We start from the raw sequence: 17,932 nt of genomic DNA, 5'->3' as shown, positions 1-17,932 counted from the left end.
CTGAAGGAAACTATAGTGAGAATAAACAAAGTGATTCAGAGAACAAGAAAGTGTGAAAAATGCAAAGTAGGTTTGAGCAGCCACTGAAAAGAGACGCAAAGGAAACTGACTGCCTGTGTTCCTGCAGGGGTGGGTGATAAGGGGAGCCAACACATTTGCCATGGTCAGCACCCAGCATCCCCATGGATCAGACAGAACAGCAGAATCCTTGTGTTCTTCCAGGCACTCCTTGGACCTCATTCCTTCCAGCCTAAGCTGACATAGTAAAAGGCAAAGGTACTGCTTGAAGTACATGAATGAGTTCCTGCCGTTTGTGAATGTGATCTGTCACAAGAAGGAAAGGCCTGCTGGCCTTTCCTGCTGACCAGTGGGGTGAGACACTGCTGAGTCTGAGGAGATTTCCCATTCCCTCCAGTGCTGCCCACAGACCACTTGCTTTTTATACTCAGTTTTCACTTATGTTGTCACTCTGGCATTGGTGACATCTGTATGGCTTGTGGGTTTTTAACTGATGACAAAAGGCTTGTCGGAAGTGGATAAGGCATTTTTTTTTTCAAGGAATTCCCCTTCTGTGTCTTTATCTCTCAGTCTGTCATATCTAGTTCTAAACTACCTACTTCAGATTCTAAGCAAAAGGTGTGTTCTTAATTCTATTAAATATTTTCTAAAGTAGTTTATGTGCATATTTCTATGTGGAGTGTGGAGCCTAATTAAATTAAAATTATATAATAATTTTAATGGTAAAAGTTATTATATATTTGCAATCTAAATACAGAGCAGTTTAATGAGAATTGAAAAGTTGTTATAGGTAATCACCATTTTGTCTTATTTCCCATCACTGTCTAAAAAATACAATGACAAAATTGCTTGTATGACAGTCTCAAAAAGATTTTGCTAAAAGGAGTTATTTGTTCAGATTTGAATGAGCTAGATTATGAGACAGCTTTCTTTCTCTCATCCCCAAACCTTTACATTCGATCATCTCTACAAACCACGAAAAGTCTTCTGGTGGACAGACAGCTCTTCAACATGTCCTCAGGTACTTTCTGAGATAAAATGGGGATGAAAAGTAGAAGAGCATCTGTGTACTGGGTGATAAGAATGAAAAATCTGTGACACTGTGATTTACAGAATATCCAAGATATACATGAAGTAATTTTTCTTTGTTACTTTAAAGGAAATGGAGCTTTGCACGACAGTTTTGGACTCTTAAGAGCCAAAAGTCTCATGCGGCTTGTCAGAATGAGATGCAAGTGTAGTGAGACTGCCACAAGATCAAACAACTGAGCAGAACAGAAATTTTCCAAAATATGGATAACTGCATACATGTTCATGTTTTGCATTAGCTTTCAAATGTTTTGAACAGCATCTTCATGGTCACAGTATTCATGAAAGAACTGCTATCTACTGGAGAAATATTTCATGTAACCTTGAGATGGCAACTCAGTTATTTCTATACTTGTTACATCTTTAGTAATGGCCTCACTGTTTAGGCCCAGCCTGTTTTGGAGGGAGAGCAAAGACTTGGCTCCCAATGGCCTTACTTCCTGTTGGGAAAGAGACAGATGGTCCTGAAGCTATTCAGGTCTACATGGTAAAGCCTAAAATGGGGAGTCCCTTTGAACCATAGCTTTACACTGGTAAATCAATGTGAATGTATGGAAGAGAATAATTTTGTCAATAAAAGGAGAAAGATCCCAACTGAGGCCATACTAGGGCCTATGTGCTACTGATGGAAATTGAAAAGCACAGTGAAATGTCTCACCAATGCCTGCCAGTGGACTGTGCCAAACTCCTGCTTGGAATGAGCCTGCACACCCAAGCAGCACATCCTGGTCCCTACTTGCTAAAGAAGTGTTAACAGGTTTCAAAATAATGACACTGGTGCTGAGTGGACTACAGCATGTTTTTCTTTTCCATCATCACCCACAAGGGGAGGACTAATGATGCTGTTGCTTCTGTTGGCAATATTAGACTTTGTGCTGATCTTGGGACACATACAGAGAAGGCTTCTGTGGAGTTACACTTCTCTCTCTGCTCCTAAAGGTGGTCCTTGAACCTCAGCATCCTCTACTTTATTATTAGGCATGAACGTAGAGGAAATAAAACACGCAGTACAAAATATTTTTGTGGTGTAAATGCATGTTTAAAAAACCCAAAAAAACAAACTGAATTCTTTCTATTCTTGTTTAGGTTTTAGCCACGGAAAGGGAAGATTGAAAAGAAGCACTGACAAATCATCATTGCAAAAGTGGAACTGCTCAGAAAATTTTTACATGTAGCTATTTTAAAACTACCAACAGAGTGATGACATCTTGGAATGAATGCCTAGAGAGTTAGAAAGCACAGGGTAAATTAATTTCAGATGGGTGACAGACATATTGTTTAGAAAAGCTTAAATGACTTAAAAATCTAAATCTTCCTTTCAGACATGACTAAAGGCACTAAGAGAGACAGTTTCTTTCAAAGTGTGACTTGATCGGCTGAATCACAGACACCCTTTGAAAGCTGTTTAAATGTAAGACAGTTTTCTTTGTAAAGCAGAAATGTGAGAAATTTAGATAGGCCTACATGAGGAAGTTTTTAAGGAGCTTTACTTAGTATTGTTGACACTTCAAGAAAATAGAGGTCTTGGAAACCTCAAGACTTGGCTAAATTGTCTCAGGCTGCTTACTGACATGTTTGTTGTTCCTTTTCCGAGATGAGAAGCAGTAGAGATAACAGGAACAGATGAAAATATAAGAGTCATTAACCAAAGTAGATTCTGTTTAGGTTTCACAACTAAGCAATAAGGAAATTTGCCCAGAAATGCAAGCAAAACCTACACATTTATAGCAATTTATCCTATAATGTTCTAAAAAAAAAAAAAAAGGGATAGTCATAAAAGGGATTTGTATCACTCTTGCTAAAACATGTGGGGGCATCTTGCAACAGTGAGGAGCATTTCTGGGGAAATTCTTCCAGTAGGAAGTCCTGTGTACCCTCTGGTTTCTCATCTGTTCCTTTGCTCTTTGGTCTCTGATTTCTGCCATGGAGAACAGTTTTAGTTCTGGTTTTAGTTCAGTTAATTTAGTTACTAAAGAATGAGTTATTCTCCAGGCTCCAGATTTTCACATTTTACAGGCTAAGAACATTTGTTCACAAATTGCAAACTCTGTTACCCCTCAGTTTGCCAATACCTTATGTCCCAAATCTATAGATTTTATGGCAACCTTGTGATACAAATTTGGGATAAGGATTGCTCTGATCCCAGCACAGGCACACAGTCTGAACAACGTTAGAATTAGTTATCAGTAATGTACAAATCTTGATGTGCTTCACAAAAGCAAATTAAAATTAACCTTTCTTTATGAACTTATATTATCTATACAGAGCATAATTTTGCTTTTCATGTAGTTACACCTAACACACAATGTAAGAATCTCTGTTGGAACATTAGTCTTTGGCATTAATTTGAGAATTTTTGTGTAAGGATTAGAACAACACAACACAAGGAACAATCACATTTCTAATGTTATGCAGTTGGTAATTCCAGTAGTTATGGCTTGTATGCTTGATTCAACACTCCAGGTGGATTTTTTTACAGTATTTTTTTGAATACCTATGTGCTTCTGTGAGCATCAGGGTCCTGAGCCAGCTGCTATCAAGACATGAAAAGGCATGATATTACAATATATTTAAGGAAAATGCTATCAAAATATTTACAAGTAGTTTCTAAACTTGGGTCTTTAGTCAATATTGACAATTTTTTTCTCAGTATTTTGATAGGACTTGAACAGGTTATTTTCAGGAAGCCATGTTCTGCCAGGAAAATTATAAGACTATTTTACATAAACAAACATGAATAATCTGGTCACATCAAACAAAGAATATAGAAAAATAAGCTTCATTGATTTTCAGGCAGACATTTTCAATAAAACCAGCCACCCACAGATGTATTTAATCACCTTAGTAAAGAGGATTTGATTTTCTATGGCAACCGAACATCTGTCACATCAAGTAATTTCTAAGATACTTTGAATATTTTCTTCCAAAACGGACATCCTCATCTACCTTTGAGTGAATATTTCATGTTCCATCTGGTCCAGGTATGTGCTCCTGCTACTGCATTTGTAACAGATTTCTACCACCCAGATTTTTTAAAGAACAATTTGTAAGCAATGGCTTTTACTTTTGAGTGCTCAGGCCCCATCAGCCTTACTGAGCTTAAGATACATTTAGGATAGAACATATGTACTCTGCTGGATATGACTGCTTTCTCAGTCAGAATGTTAAGAGTTTACATTTTTTTAGAAAGATCTGATTTTTTTCTCCTCTGAGGCTGTGAAATGCAGAATACCCTGGCTTTCTGTAGCATTTTGCATAATGACGCGAGTCTCCTTAGTGGACTATGTGGTTTGAATTAGATTATTCTCTCATTCAACATACCCTGGCTGCAGCTGCTTGCTCCTGAAATGGGTTTCAATAAAGCAGAGTTGCTCCAAATTAATGTGATCTGCAGGTCAGCTCTGTCATTCACCCTGAGGGACACTTCCATAGGGCAGTTATTCCTTTGGCTGGGAGCGGTGATTTCTGCGAGTCCCAAGGAGGCTGCTGGAGCTATGTCTTCACCTGTGGATAAAGCTGGGTTAGCACTAATCATGCCTCCTTACCATATCTAAAACGTACATGTCATACCTTTGTTTAAATGCATGTGTAAATGTCTTTATCAGATTCTGTCAGAGAGTGATGATCAGTCCTGGAAATTTTAGATTAATAAATCAAATTTGATTTGGTGAGCTAATTTGAATTTTGATGATGAATATGTTGATAGCATCAAATAACAATGGAAAAAGAGCAGAAGGAGCTTCTGAATAGTAAAATCTTAGCAAATACAGATGTGATACAGAAATGAAAGCTGTTGCGTGGCTTTCCTTACTGGCAGGGCTTATTACAGGCATTAATAATTTTATTTTCCTAAAATGTCTATTTTCATGTGCAGTTGATTAGATGAGGGGAAAAAAGCTACATTTATCTAATTTTCATGTCAGGTATTTGATTTTAGAAAGCCAGAAGGCATAAAAGAGTAAGAAATTACATTGTCTAACCTTGGTGAAACAGGGTAATGGTCAACAATTTTCTTTGGTGGCCCTAGGTATCAAAACCTTCTTGAATTGTTAAAGGAAATCAGATGCAGAACAGACTGAACTACACTTGGCACCTGGAGAAAGTTAGCATGCTTCAAAATCACTATATTTTATTGATTTCTAGGCTTTATGAGACTTCTGCTGTTTGTATTAAAAATTGTTTTGTAGGTGTGGTGTCCCCCTAAGGGGAAGGGAACGCCCAAGATTGGTAGATGTCTGTGGTCAAAACTGAATGGCAACAGTCAGATGATCCTCAAAAACTTAGAATTGTTTTATTAGTGAATTACACACTTGACATGGAAATTTATAAGTTAGTTCCTCATTTTTAGTATAAACACACTCAGATGGATTTTGCTTAAGGGGTAGAGTGAAAGAGAAGAGAGAGAGACAGATTAAAGAGAGGTAGAGACAAAGAAAGGAAGAATGAGAGATTACCAGTTCTAGCTCCAGTGTTGATCCTGCTGTTGTTTTTAGGGTGCTTGAGGCATTGCCCAGGCTTTCTGAGAGTGCCTTTTCATAGATAAGTTTTCCCCCACTGGAGGTGTTTCATGCTTCCTATGCAAATTATTAATCATGTGCAGTTCGTTCTTGTCGACCTTTCAGGAAAAGAGTTGGAAGGCTTCAGGGTCTATGGAAATATTGATCCCTGAGTCATCCCTTGGTCAGAAGTCCATGCCCACTTCTCAGCCTCATTGATGTGCTTTTGCTGTGCTGTGTTGTTCTAATCTCCAGGAGCCAGAACAAGAACATTTGTCCCAGAAATTGTTGCTCGCATCCTGTTCTTTCTCACAGTGAGCTCTTGCCAACAATCATTGACTCTGGCTATCTGGCTATCAGTGTTAGACACATACAGTATAGTGCCTTTTCTTCTGGGCTTTTACAAAAGGAAAGAAAAATTCTAAATAAAAATTTGCTATTTATTAACACTGAATCCTTGGTCTATTTATATTGCTTCTCTGCAGCATGAATTGCATTTAAAAAAGATACATAATTATAACAAGAATTTGCACTGAATCCAAATCAGAAATGACTGACATAAAATAAATACTTTGCTTACAAGTCAGTGTTCTTCTAAATTTTTATATTCTGATTGGATTCAGTGCTTAGGTCTCATTTTTAAAAAAATGGAGAAGAGTCAGTTTTGCTTCCTTTAAATTTTGCTGCAAATTGTTAATGTATGTTTCCATTTCAGAATCTAAAAAATGCTCTACCAGCATTTTTAGTGCACATTACTTTGATATTAAATGGACAAATTCTGCTCTTGGATAGGCATTTCTACTTTCATGTGTAAGATGAGAATTTGATCCACAATTTACAACTGAGCAAAGGCAAAAAGTAAAATTTCTAGCCTGATATAAAGAGACATGAAGCATTTTTATCTTGGGCCAAATCAAGCATGCTCAATCCAAAATGTAATGCTGCCTTTACAAGACCAGAAAGCCTAGATTTTAGAGACATTTATGTCCTGTTTTTATGACATACTTCAGTCTGCTGAAAACCCAGGTGTAACTCTCTTCTCTGTTGGGACAGTTTAAAGCTGTTTCATGGATATCCAGTATTTATGGCTGGATTTGAAGATATCCTATGGTCATTGTTCACAGTTTCTCTTGGGGACAGTTTTTCACATGTGTACAGTCATAGCATCTCTGAATTAATTGCTTGTTCATGACTATGCTAAGTACTGGACTGCAAAACTGCTGGGTCAGTTATCTTTCCCTACATGATTTTATATTTTTTATACTTTACATTTTGTACTATATACATTCATTTTACAACACTTCATAAAAGGCAGCAAATATTTCCTGGGAGAGGGTGGCATCCAGTGCATTGAATGAGGCATGATTCCTCAGGAAAGAGTATATTGTCATGTATATTGACAGATTAATGTGTAAATATCAGGAAGAGGTTGAATTATGATTTCAGCCTTAGTGGTGAACAACATGGTCCAGTAACAAAAGTTGTATGGAATGCACACATTCATCCCAACTCCCCAACCTCTGATACACATCCACACATACAGATATCCATAACTCAAATCAGTGAAAAACACTATGACCACTGCAAAGCTAATTGCTTATTTCTCTTCTCCTGCTAGTGTTTCTGTATTTAAACTTGGTTGCCCTCATAAAAATTAGGCTTGAAATCTCCATGAACTTTGTATCACATGCTGAAAGAGAACAAGAAACAGGCATATTGTTCAGCTTCTTGGCCCTTTCCCTGGTTTTTGAAGGTTCCTTGGTACTTTCAAATTGGAATGCTCTCTTTTTTTTCTGCAGTTTTCCCCTCTGTGTTCAAGAGAAAGTTGTTTGACAAGGAAGGAGAGGGATAGTGACAAGGAAGTGGAGGGACAATGTTTTGCTTAGGAAAAGGACAGATGTTTCTCAGTCTGAGCCAGTCTCAGAGCTGATGTTCTTCCTTGGTATGCCATTTAAAACAGCAAGCACAATTTAATCCTGACCTGAAATAGTGCTCACTGATGAAGGTAACTTTGCCCAAGTGTATCATAAAAGACCTGACTATGAGAGGAAGAGAGAGTTTTCTGCTGTACAAATTGTTCCTTCTCATTTCTACAGTAGTGTAGACCGATTCTGAGAAGAACATTCATGGAATAGCTGTGGTTGGTTTGGGTTTGGGATCTCGGGCAGTCATTTCATCCCGCCCTGGACTCACAACAGAGCTATCTTCAGCCTCGGGTCAGGTTGATTGGGCCTTAATTCATTTGAGGGTTTAATACCTCCAGGGATGGAAATTCAACAGCCTCTCTGTGTGTTCTTTCCAGCAATCAGTTCCTCTAAGAGCTAAACTAGGCTGAGGTTTTTTTCAGTGTGAATACAGAGGTTGCTATGTACTCCTGAATTCCTGTCTCATATTTTCTATGAGATCCTCTGGATAAATCCCATTTGCTACATATTAACTGGACGGGTTTTTGCCTTTTTTTTTTTTTCAAAGGACTTTGTGTTTTTCTTCAATTTTGTCTCTGAAGAACTGGCATAGCCATTTTCATGCCAACTAGTATAAGCCACCTGAGGGAGTCATCTAAACAGATAATTGCAGTGAGCCCATCTCACATAGTTATTGGAAAAGAATAGCATCTCTAGAAAGTATTTTTGCCCACCCAGGCTCTGAAAAGTTTGAAACAAAAAACCAAAAAACCAAAACCAAACCAAACCAAACCAAACCAAACAACAACAAAAAAAAAGTTATTAAAATAAGTAAGTCTAAACAAATCATTCCTACTTGAAGAAAAGCCGTTTTTCTACTGACAAAATAAATTTGTTACATTTGCCTGAATTCACATATTCAATAAACTGCATTTTTCAATAAATTAGAGGTTTAAGGTTTCTGCCCTGCCTGCATTAATTTTATATAATTAGAGATGAGTTTTTACAAGTCTGAGGAACTGAATTACCTGCTTGGATTTTACATTGTGAAGAAGTTTAAAATAAATTCAAGCTCAAATTTAAGAAAAGCAGGTAATTAGTTAAGCAGATTATATTTAAGCAGGCAAACAGCTGGCGTGCTAAACAAAAGGTGCTCCATTCCCACTCACTGGGAATAGCAGCTTGCTATGAGAAACCGACCCTCAGGCTAAGGGGCACTTTGGCCTCCAAGACATTGGTGTGAATGAGACAGGGGAGGAGGTGATAGGGGTCACCCCAAAGTCTCCAAAAGATTGAAATATTTTTCTTTCTTCTTAGTGACCCATTCTGCTCCATCTCAGCTGCATGGGAAGCATAAAACTTTTTGCTACAATGGGAATTTATATGCAAATGAGTTTCACACTGCATTGAGAAGCAGATTCAAATCCCTGAAGTGCCTGGGAGCCAGGCCTTAGGATCAGATCCCCAGTGGCTTTTGGTAAGTGAAATTCCTTAGTACTGGGTTGATGTTGCTAATGCTGTGATTCTCCACACCCAAGGAGGAATGGATTAATTTTTCCATAGTTCTCTATCTTCCATATCAGAAATGGTAGCCCAAGAGAACCAACGACACTCACATGTCACAAATGGACTGTGTTTATTCACTTTATGTACAAACAGCAGCATTGTTCCACTTCCTCTACTTAGTTCTTCAGTGATAGAAAAAAAAAAAGCTTCAGTAAATGAATATTCACTTAAAAATGTTTTTCAGGATTGTGTCTAAGTGAATTGCACATCAGATTGGTTGTAGGAAATGTGACAACACTTCTAGGTCTTTTGGTAGAGAAGTCTATGCTTTAGGAACCTTATTAAAGAAAATTGGATGTTAGGAATCTGAAAATATGACAAGTCCTTTCCTCTAACAGATCAAATGACTGCAGAACTGTGGGTATATCTCTCAACCTATGTGAAATGTCCTTTATCAAAATAATTTGAATAAGTGTTCTTTGACTTTTCTTATGCCTGCATACATGTAGATTTTTGACCTACAGAATGCTCATGGCTCATGTGGTGATTCAAATTCAATCGGCATAATTTATTAGAAAAGCTTAAAAACATAAATATTAAAAAGTATATTACAACTATTTGGCTGAATCTGCTCACTGTGAACAAGTTTCAGGGGTTATAAAAACTAGGAGGTTATTGCATTACTGTTTCAGTGAAAAAACAAATTGAATGGTAGGAATTATTTATCTGAGGAAAAACGAAACAGGAAATATCACCAGGTCAATCTATAATACTTTCACACAGCATGTCTTGAAAATTGACTATAATTCTAATGCAAGGCTCTCAGAAGATTGTAGTAGAATCAAAAATAGCATTGAGAAGGGTGATGAGGATGATCACAGACACCAGACAGACTTTGCATGCAGATGGACTAATGAGATTTCTTTGACTGAAAAGAGATAAAGGGATGGTATGACAGATGACTGTGAAATCACATAGATTTCACAGTGAAGAAGGTAAACAGAAAATGAAGTTGTATGGTGCTTGAGGTGCCTTAGTGCTTCAGGATGTTTAATATTACAGGTCAATATTTGCAGCTGTACAGCCTTTCACTTGAGCTGCCTGGAGCCACACAGGCAGTTTTCCCTTGCATTTCATTGCTTTTAGGCAGGTACAATTGTTCTCATGCCCCCACACCTGCAGGCTTCAACAATGTTGTGTGGGTTCTCATGAGAAGCAAAAGCTTTTTGCTTCTCATGGAAAAGAAAACCATGAGAAACATCCATACTCATCTCTCTTCAGTCTTGTTTTGCTGGTTTTTATTTTATGCTGGGGAAAACTAAGTGAAATGAACAACAAAGCAGGTTACAACTAATTAAACACTTGATAAACATTACACTGAAATGCATGTGCACAGAAACTCAAAAGCTGATCAGGAGGTATTTCTGGTGCCTTTGTAGAGTTCTTCAACCAGTGCTAATAGCATGACAAATAGGAACATCAATAGGGAGTTCAGGCCAATCCCCAAAGAAAGTACACAGTATTGGGGAAAAAAGTAACAGTACTTGAGGAACAGCAATCAGAAGGATTAGATATGAAGCAGATAGTAAATCAGAAGGATAGAGATGAAGCAAAGGGAGACTCAAAAATGTGAAAGTTTTTCAAAGTTATAAGGTGAGGAGGCAGATGGTGCATTTAGACTTTAAAGTCTTCAAAGACTGCAAAGACTTTAAAGATAGAAGGATGGAAAGGAGTAGATACAGGTGGGCGTGACCCAAAGAGCTGCGAGTGCCCACACCTTTTCTGGGGTCAGTTAGAGTCATCTTCTTGTCTTGTTAAATCCAGGTCTGAAAGAAAGAGAAGATGCTGCAGTGCTGTGGCTGTGATATGCCTCCTGTATCTAACATATCCATCCATGGTTCAAGAGGTGACATTTTTCACTTGCATTCTTAGTGATAACTGCATGTAAAAAGGACCATGGGAAATATTTTAATTCCAGATTTTTGAGTATCTTCAGGTTGAATGTGAGTTTTGTGACAATTTACCACAACAGCACAGGAAGAGACCTTTTTTTTTGTATTCTTCTGGGAACCGGACCACACTTGTGACAAGTCTTCAGCCTGTCAAAACCATCCAGATGAGCAAAACTGGATAGAGCCAGCAGGGAATGTTCACTCTGCTTATTTTCCTCTTCAGATCATGTGAAATCATAGCATGCAGCTAACACTTTATTGTGTAAGGAAGCAGAAGTAAGTTTAAAACCTGTTCTTCTCACAAATTTGCACAGGAATTTAGAAGTTAACAATTTCATTTAAAAACTAAATCAGCTGTTACTGCTAAAATGAGTTGGACATCGGTAATGAGAGGCTAAATTGCATCCCTGGTTTCTTAGAATACATTCAGCATTTAAGTAGTAGAGAGCTGGTACACCTCAGACAGCTTGATCCTTACCAGACTTATCAGAAGGACCTCAGTTATATGCCCATATTAGCACAGCATTAGCAAGCTTTATGTGTTCAGCAGTTTCTTTGGAAAGATAGAGAGTAGGACTTGCTGATGGATGTGAGAGGCTTAAGAGCAAAAGCTCAATTACATTTGATGAGTTTTTCCCGTTCCCTCTGTGGTTGACTGGATCATTACTGAGCAGAACATCTGCAATTATATAAACCAGTTTATATTGATACAGCAGGAGCCATACATCCCAGAGAGATTGGGGCAGACCATGCATGCCAGTCTGGCATGTGCCTTCCTTACATTTGGCCAGTCTCTGGTAGGAGCAGTGCTTGGCAGCAGTAACATCTGCTGTGCCAGCAGGCTGGCAGAGTAAGGCCTGTGTGAGAGCCAGGCAGAGGAAAATGCTGTAGATCTTACCCTGGCTGTCACTCTGTGTGAAATTACGGTTTAAATTGTGAGATACCCAGGATAGTCACCATGAAACAGTCTCCCAAGAATACTGAACTCTAATTGTTTTGAGAGAAGATTAGGAAAATTAGTTGGAAAACTAGGCCATTTACTTAAATGGGCAGCCTAGGGTCATTCAGATAGCAGGATGTTGGAGCATGGTTAATGGGATGTCCCCTCTGAACCTCAGAGAATGTCCCATGTTGTCTGCTTCATTGTGTACTGGTGTTTCCAGACAGATTCTGGCAGTCTGGGCAGACTCTCTGTGGACAGTGTATGGGTTTTCTTAGATACTGGTGGCTTTTGGGTGCTTTCTTACACCAACCAACATGCTCCATTTTGAAGATTCTACTAGTTCCTTACAAAACTCTTGAACACATTAAGAACAATAGGACAATGCCTTTGACATACTAAATTTTTCTGAAAGCTTTTCCTTCATAAAGCAGTTTTGTTTTTATTGAAGACATATACAAATGTTTATACTTATACATTAAGGATATGCTTTAAAGCTTTTTTCCCCCAGAACTTGTGAAATGCAGATATAGTGACAGGAAGAGCAGGACTGTGAATGTGCAGAGACCAAAAGAAGAGAAAATGGACTGAGAAGGCATGCTTCATGCCTTGGAGGCAACAGGGAGACAACAGGTTTATGTGGTACTAATGGAAAAGACTTTCTTTTGTTTTCAGGATACAAGCAGTGTTGAAAGGCAACATGGAATTGGAGTCAAGAAGCCAAATGTTAACAAAGAACTTTCCTGACATGTCTTACAGCAATGCTAAAAGGGAATATGTTACAAACACATTGTTTAGTAGAAACAGTGAACTGCAGCAGAAGGACGTGAGATTAAATTAATGGAAACAGAAGTAATTTCAAAGTCTGCATAGAGAACAAGCATAAATGGTCACCAAACAGGTGATCTGGAAAACATTGCATTTAAAATCTGGGGCTTCTGCAGTAACTAACTCGAACAAATTAATCTTATGTATATAAAACCTCAAATAGTAAATTACATGGGAAGTGCACCATACAATAATGGGAATAAGGGACGTTTAAGAGGCACACAATTACATTGTTTTGCTGCTGTAGGATGTAGCTAGCTCAAAGGTCATTCTCCAATGTCAATTGCTGTTTTATTTTCCTTGATTCCAAAGCAAAAACCCTATACTGATAAAAGCAGTCAATATGAACACAAAGATGAGAAATCAAAGGCTGTTTTACCTTCGTAAAAATGTAAAAACATAGTGTCATTTTGATAAAGTAAGGGAACATCTCAGGGATAAAACCTTTGAAAGTAGTATTTTGTGCCTGAAATGAGGCACAGCACAAGCTTGCAACACTTAAAGTTCAGTCACTACACAAAACTAGCAGAATCCCAGAGCACAGCTGCTCAGAGGTTACCAAGGAAATGCATCTTAATTCTCCTCATTTAAATACTCTTCTAAGCCATTCTTCATTCTTACATACTGGGTACTTTCTAATTTTTATCATTTCAGATAACATATGGGATGAGATGTCTCAAGTAAAAGCAGTTTTCATGTTTGTTTACTTCTTTTGGCTCACTGCAAGAATAAGGTCATTTTGTCAGGAAATAGTTATGAGATTTCGTGTAGATGTCAGGAGTTCATATCATAAGCAGTGACAATCCTTCTCAGAGAATAGGAGATGCAATATCTCTCATGGCCAAAACAAAACCTGTTGTCACTTCAGCTGAAGAACATGCCCTGTAACCACTGATGTTTAGTAAAGCATCCTCTGCTCTTGAGATCATGGCAGAATTATAGACTTTGTCCATTTGTCACTTAGGCACCCTGAAGTTGTCTACTATACAACAGCTGGCATCCTCCACCCCTCTCAGACCCTTTGGCAGCTTCTGCTTTTTACTTTGGCCCACCCATCCACAAACCAGATCCATCTGAACCCTTTGTCTTCCTGACCTAAATGTGCCATGTAGTATTTTAAAGTACTTAACGACTTAATTCAGGAATGCTGAATTCCTTTGTCAGTGGTTGCTGCGTTGTGGCATCATTGTGCAAGGGACAAATGCTCTGAAATCTACTTGCAGTAGAGATCAGGTGGAGAGAGCAAAAAACTGAGTGTAGAGGCCTCATTTTGTTAGTAGTCATTACTTATATTCAGAAAGACTCAATTTATCCTCTGGTTTTATTATGTTATTTTTTCCCTCGTTTCCCAAAACAAGTATGAGATTTCTTCCAAGTGTCCAAGAAGGGGAATTTGATTCTTTGTGAAATTCCCACAGACAAAGACTTATCAACAGGCAGACAAGCGGAAAGGGGTGAAAAACTTTAAAGGAAGGGATTTTATAAGTGCATACACACATTATTTACACTCAGAATTTTCTTATTTCTGTTTCTCTTGGTGTATTAAAACTGTCTCAGAAAAAATGATGAAATAAGATTTCTAGTTAGGTAAGTATTAAGTATTGTAAACTTGTATTAGAAATATTATTTCTTTTTTGTTTATGTTAAAGATCACCAAATTAAGGTTTTAAGACCTGTCTTTAACTGGTTTATGGTTTTAACTTTTGCACATGGTTATAACTCTCTGAAAATCAGTTTGTGGTAAACCTAAACAACTGTGTCTTTTTGCCATGGAGACTTGACTTCCTTGACGTTACTGTGCCAAGATACTCTCGAGCAAAACATTTTGTTTAATGTAGCAAATAAATGTAATGTTACTTGATATTATGGCTCAACATCTATCCAAATTAAATAAAAATACTTTGTTACATCCTAATAGAGAGAGAATTGATTTGACAAAGCTATATTAAACCAATATATCCCTGAATATGACAAGGAACTGCAAAAATAAGGTCAGTATTTTATGTCAGCTAAACAATTTTTAGAAGCTCCTGAAATAGTGATACTTTTACTTCTAAACCTCACTACTAAAATTTCTAAACTCCTTGTAATTTTGTGTTTGCATCACCTTTTGGCAGTATAAATGCAATTGAGACGTTATCAGTAGCAAACCCTGCAATCAGAAAATAACAGTTTCCTGTAGAATTCTATTTTTCTTCAGATAGTAGAAATCCAATGCTAATATGCCTTGATCAGAAAACAAAACTTTTATTGATGGTAGGTGACAGAACACCAGGTGATAGGTTTACAGCCCTGCATGAAGCTTATAGACTTCTGGGGTTGGAACTCTACAAAAACATGTTTAACTCTTGTCTTATCAAGCGAATGACACTGTTTGCCCAGGTGCAAGTTTTGAAGAACATTTTTCTTGCAGTTTGAGGGCAGATGAAAATGTCAACTTCACCTAGAGGACCAGAATGGGTATTCACTTATCAAACTATCAAAGTCGCCAGCAGAGATCCTTTTGTTTACTAAATGCATTCATTTTTGAGGTTGAAGAGTCCACAGTGTGTGCATGAAGAGAGATTGGATATATTGCTGTAAATTATGGAGTCAGTAAATTTATTCACATGATGAAAGACCATTCAAGTTAGAATAAATAAAAGCACTTGGCCTGGATTTCTTGATCATTTTATCCTTAAATGGCTTTTTTCAAAAAAAAAAAAAAAAAAGTATTTACCTCACTTTTAATTCTGGTCACAGAATGTTGGATTTCATTACATAATCATAATTTTGGAATAAAATGAAGTAAAGAACAGTTTTGAGCCCAAAATACCAGAATACCAAGGTTGAAATAACTACAGCACAAGTTCAATGAATCTCTGAATCTCACTTTTCTGCTTCATTCCTTAATGTAGGATATACCACTAGATTCTAAATAGCTCAAGTTAAGTTACACAAATCTCATCATGAACTGCTACTTCATGCCATTCCTTGCCATTTCACTGCAATTTCCTAAATAACAGGTGAAATGCACTACACAATTCACAAAATTAAGTTTAAAATACAGTTGGTTAGAAAGGACTCAGGGAATAGTTTTCTATATTATTATTAAAATCAGAAATGTGTTAAGTTGGAATTGCTTGTTTAAAAATCTTTAAGAAAAGAACAGCACAGAGGCTTTCATAAGGAATAAGATTTACTAACTGGTTTTGCTTAAAATTAATTTTTATTATTTCATACATTGCATTTACTATTTTGTCCTTGTGTCAGCTGTATTCTATGAATATGGTAGGTTCTTTATTTTTAGAGCTGATATGGAACTTTTAAAACCCCTTAGTTCTCATTTTAAAAACAGCTTAGGATCAGATAGTATCTTCTCAACAGCCCCTGAAATCTGTGCTTTGGCCCAAAGGTTAAGTTGGCTTGTGGAAAGAAATACAGTGATGGCTAAAACCTATTACATACAATGAAGTGTTAAACAATAGAATGTTCTTAATGAAGTGTTAAGGAACCATTGAAGAAAAGTTAGCAATCAGGCCTTAGAAACGCAGTATTTTTAATTATTTGAAAAAATGAATGAAAATTTCTATTGGTTTTGCTTCGCTGAAAGAGCATTCATTATTAACATTTACATTTCAACAGGCTACTACATCTTCTTCCTTCCCCATTTCCTTGTCAGACTTCGAGATTAAACACATTAGCATACTCTATCTCTGGAAAGGAAAGGCAGCAGCTGTATTTTGCAATAATTTCTTACTCTCATTGAATTGCTTATTCAAAATACTGCAACTGCTTCGTAAATTTCATGTATTAGCTGAGCGTTAGTGAGAGATAGGGGAAAATTCAACCAGAATTTTAGTAGCAGTGTTGCTTTCTAGATTAAAACAAGGTCCTGGGTATGAATACTTCTGGGTGCAAGGGTCCATCCAATTCCTGCAATTCCAGGTCAAGGCACAGACCTAGCATAATGATCTCGTTCAAAATGATGTTTCTGAGATATCCAAGCTCTGGCAACTTTTCAGCAGCAGAGGCACCTTAGTCACAAAGACACTTGAGAAAAACATCCCTGTCATCCTTCACCTGGCACAACTCCTTGTTCTGTTACAGCAGCCTCCACTGTGGTTTAGGGCTGTATGTAACTTCTGTCACTCTGGAGAATGGCCAGCCTGCCAATGTGCTGTGTGAGAGGGAGCAGTCAAGGCTGGATGAGATGCTGCTGAGATTGGGAGATGTGTACTTTTTCTGAACTAAAGCACCAATGGAGATACACCAATAAGAAACCTACAGATCTGCTGTTCAGGGGGAATCCTGGCCTTATTTTGCAATCAACTAAATTAGAAGAAATCAGCATGTCCTATTTTGTATCACCACTTTCTTGGAATATTTCTTCTACATATAAACGTCTAAGTCAAAATTATCTTGGGATGTAACTCTTTCTAATCAGTCAAGTAACAGGGGCATATGTTAAACAAATAAGCAGAATTTGATTTAATTGGTCCAAAACATGCATAAGTTTATGACATATAAGGACCACTTCAGAAACAGTAAAGGTATTTGCCAAGTAGCAGTAAAACATATTTGAAAAACTGCAGTTTTACGCTGTACCACATAAAACAAGAACTAAATATTATCCTGACCTCAACTCCATTAAGCTAGGCTCATACTCTTACGATGCTGCTGAGTTGAGATGACTTATTCTGAGGGTGAATTTAGACTGATGATTTCAACAAAATACAATGGTATCTAGAGGTATGTCAAAGACATTTGGCTTTATTTTCAGAACTCAGGTTTAAAAATCTGCTTGTCAGTTTCTGATAGAACAACACAGAACTATTCAGTATTACATCATGAAACAGCAACTTGCCATATGACTTACAGAGCTACAACTTAGAACAGAATTTTTGTGATATCAAACTCATAGAAGAATGAAAGTGTTATGCCCCAGAATTGTGAAAGATTAAAAATAATTAATTTTTTTAATACATATATTTCTAATTTCAGTCCCATTTTCATTTCTGTGGGCAGTTTTTGCAGCTTCTTGAGCTTCTGCTTTCAGACTACAAAAACTCCACAATTTGCTTCAGATAGCTTAACTTCTATTCAAACACTGCAATCTGCAGTCCTTCCCAAACAAACCTCTCTTAAGACCCGTGGATATATAAAATGTCCACAGACACACACAGAGCACACATCCCTCCAAGATTTTTTGAAAAATTT

This window comes from Anomalospiza imberbis, chromosome 3, assembly GCF_031753505.1.
Source record: "Anomalospiza imberbis isolate Cuckoo-Finch-1a 21T00152 chromosome 3, ASM3175350v1, whole genome shotgun sequence".
NCBI lineage: Eukaryota > Metazoa > Chordata > Aves > Passeriformes > Viduidae > Anomalospiza > Anomalospiza imberbis.
The sequence above is the reverse complement of the archived record's forward strand: the minus strand, read 5'-3'. Positions refer to the sequence as shown.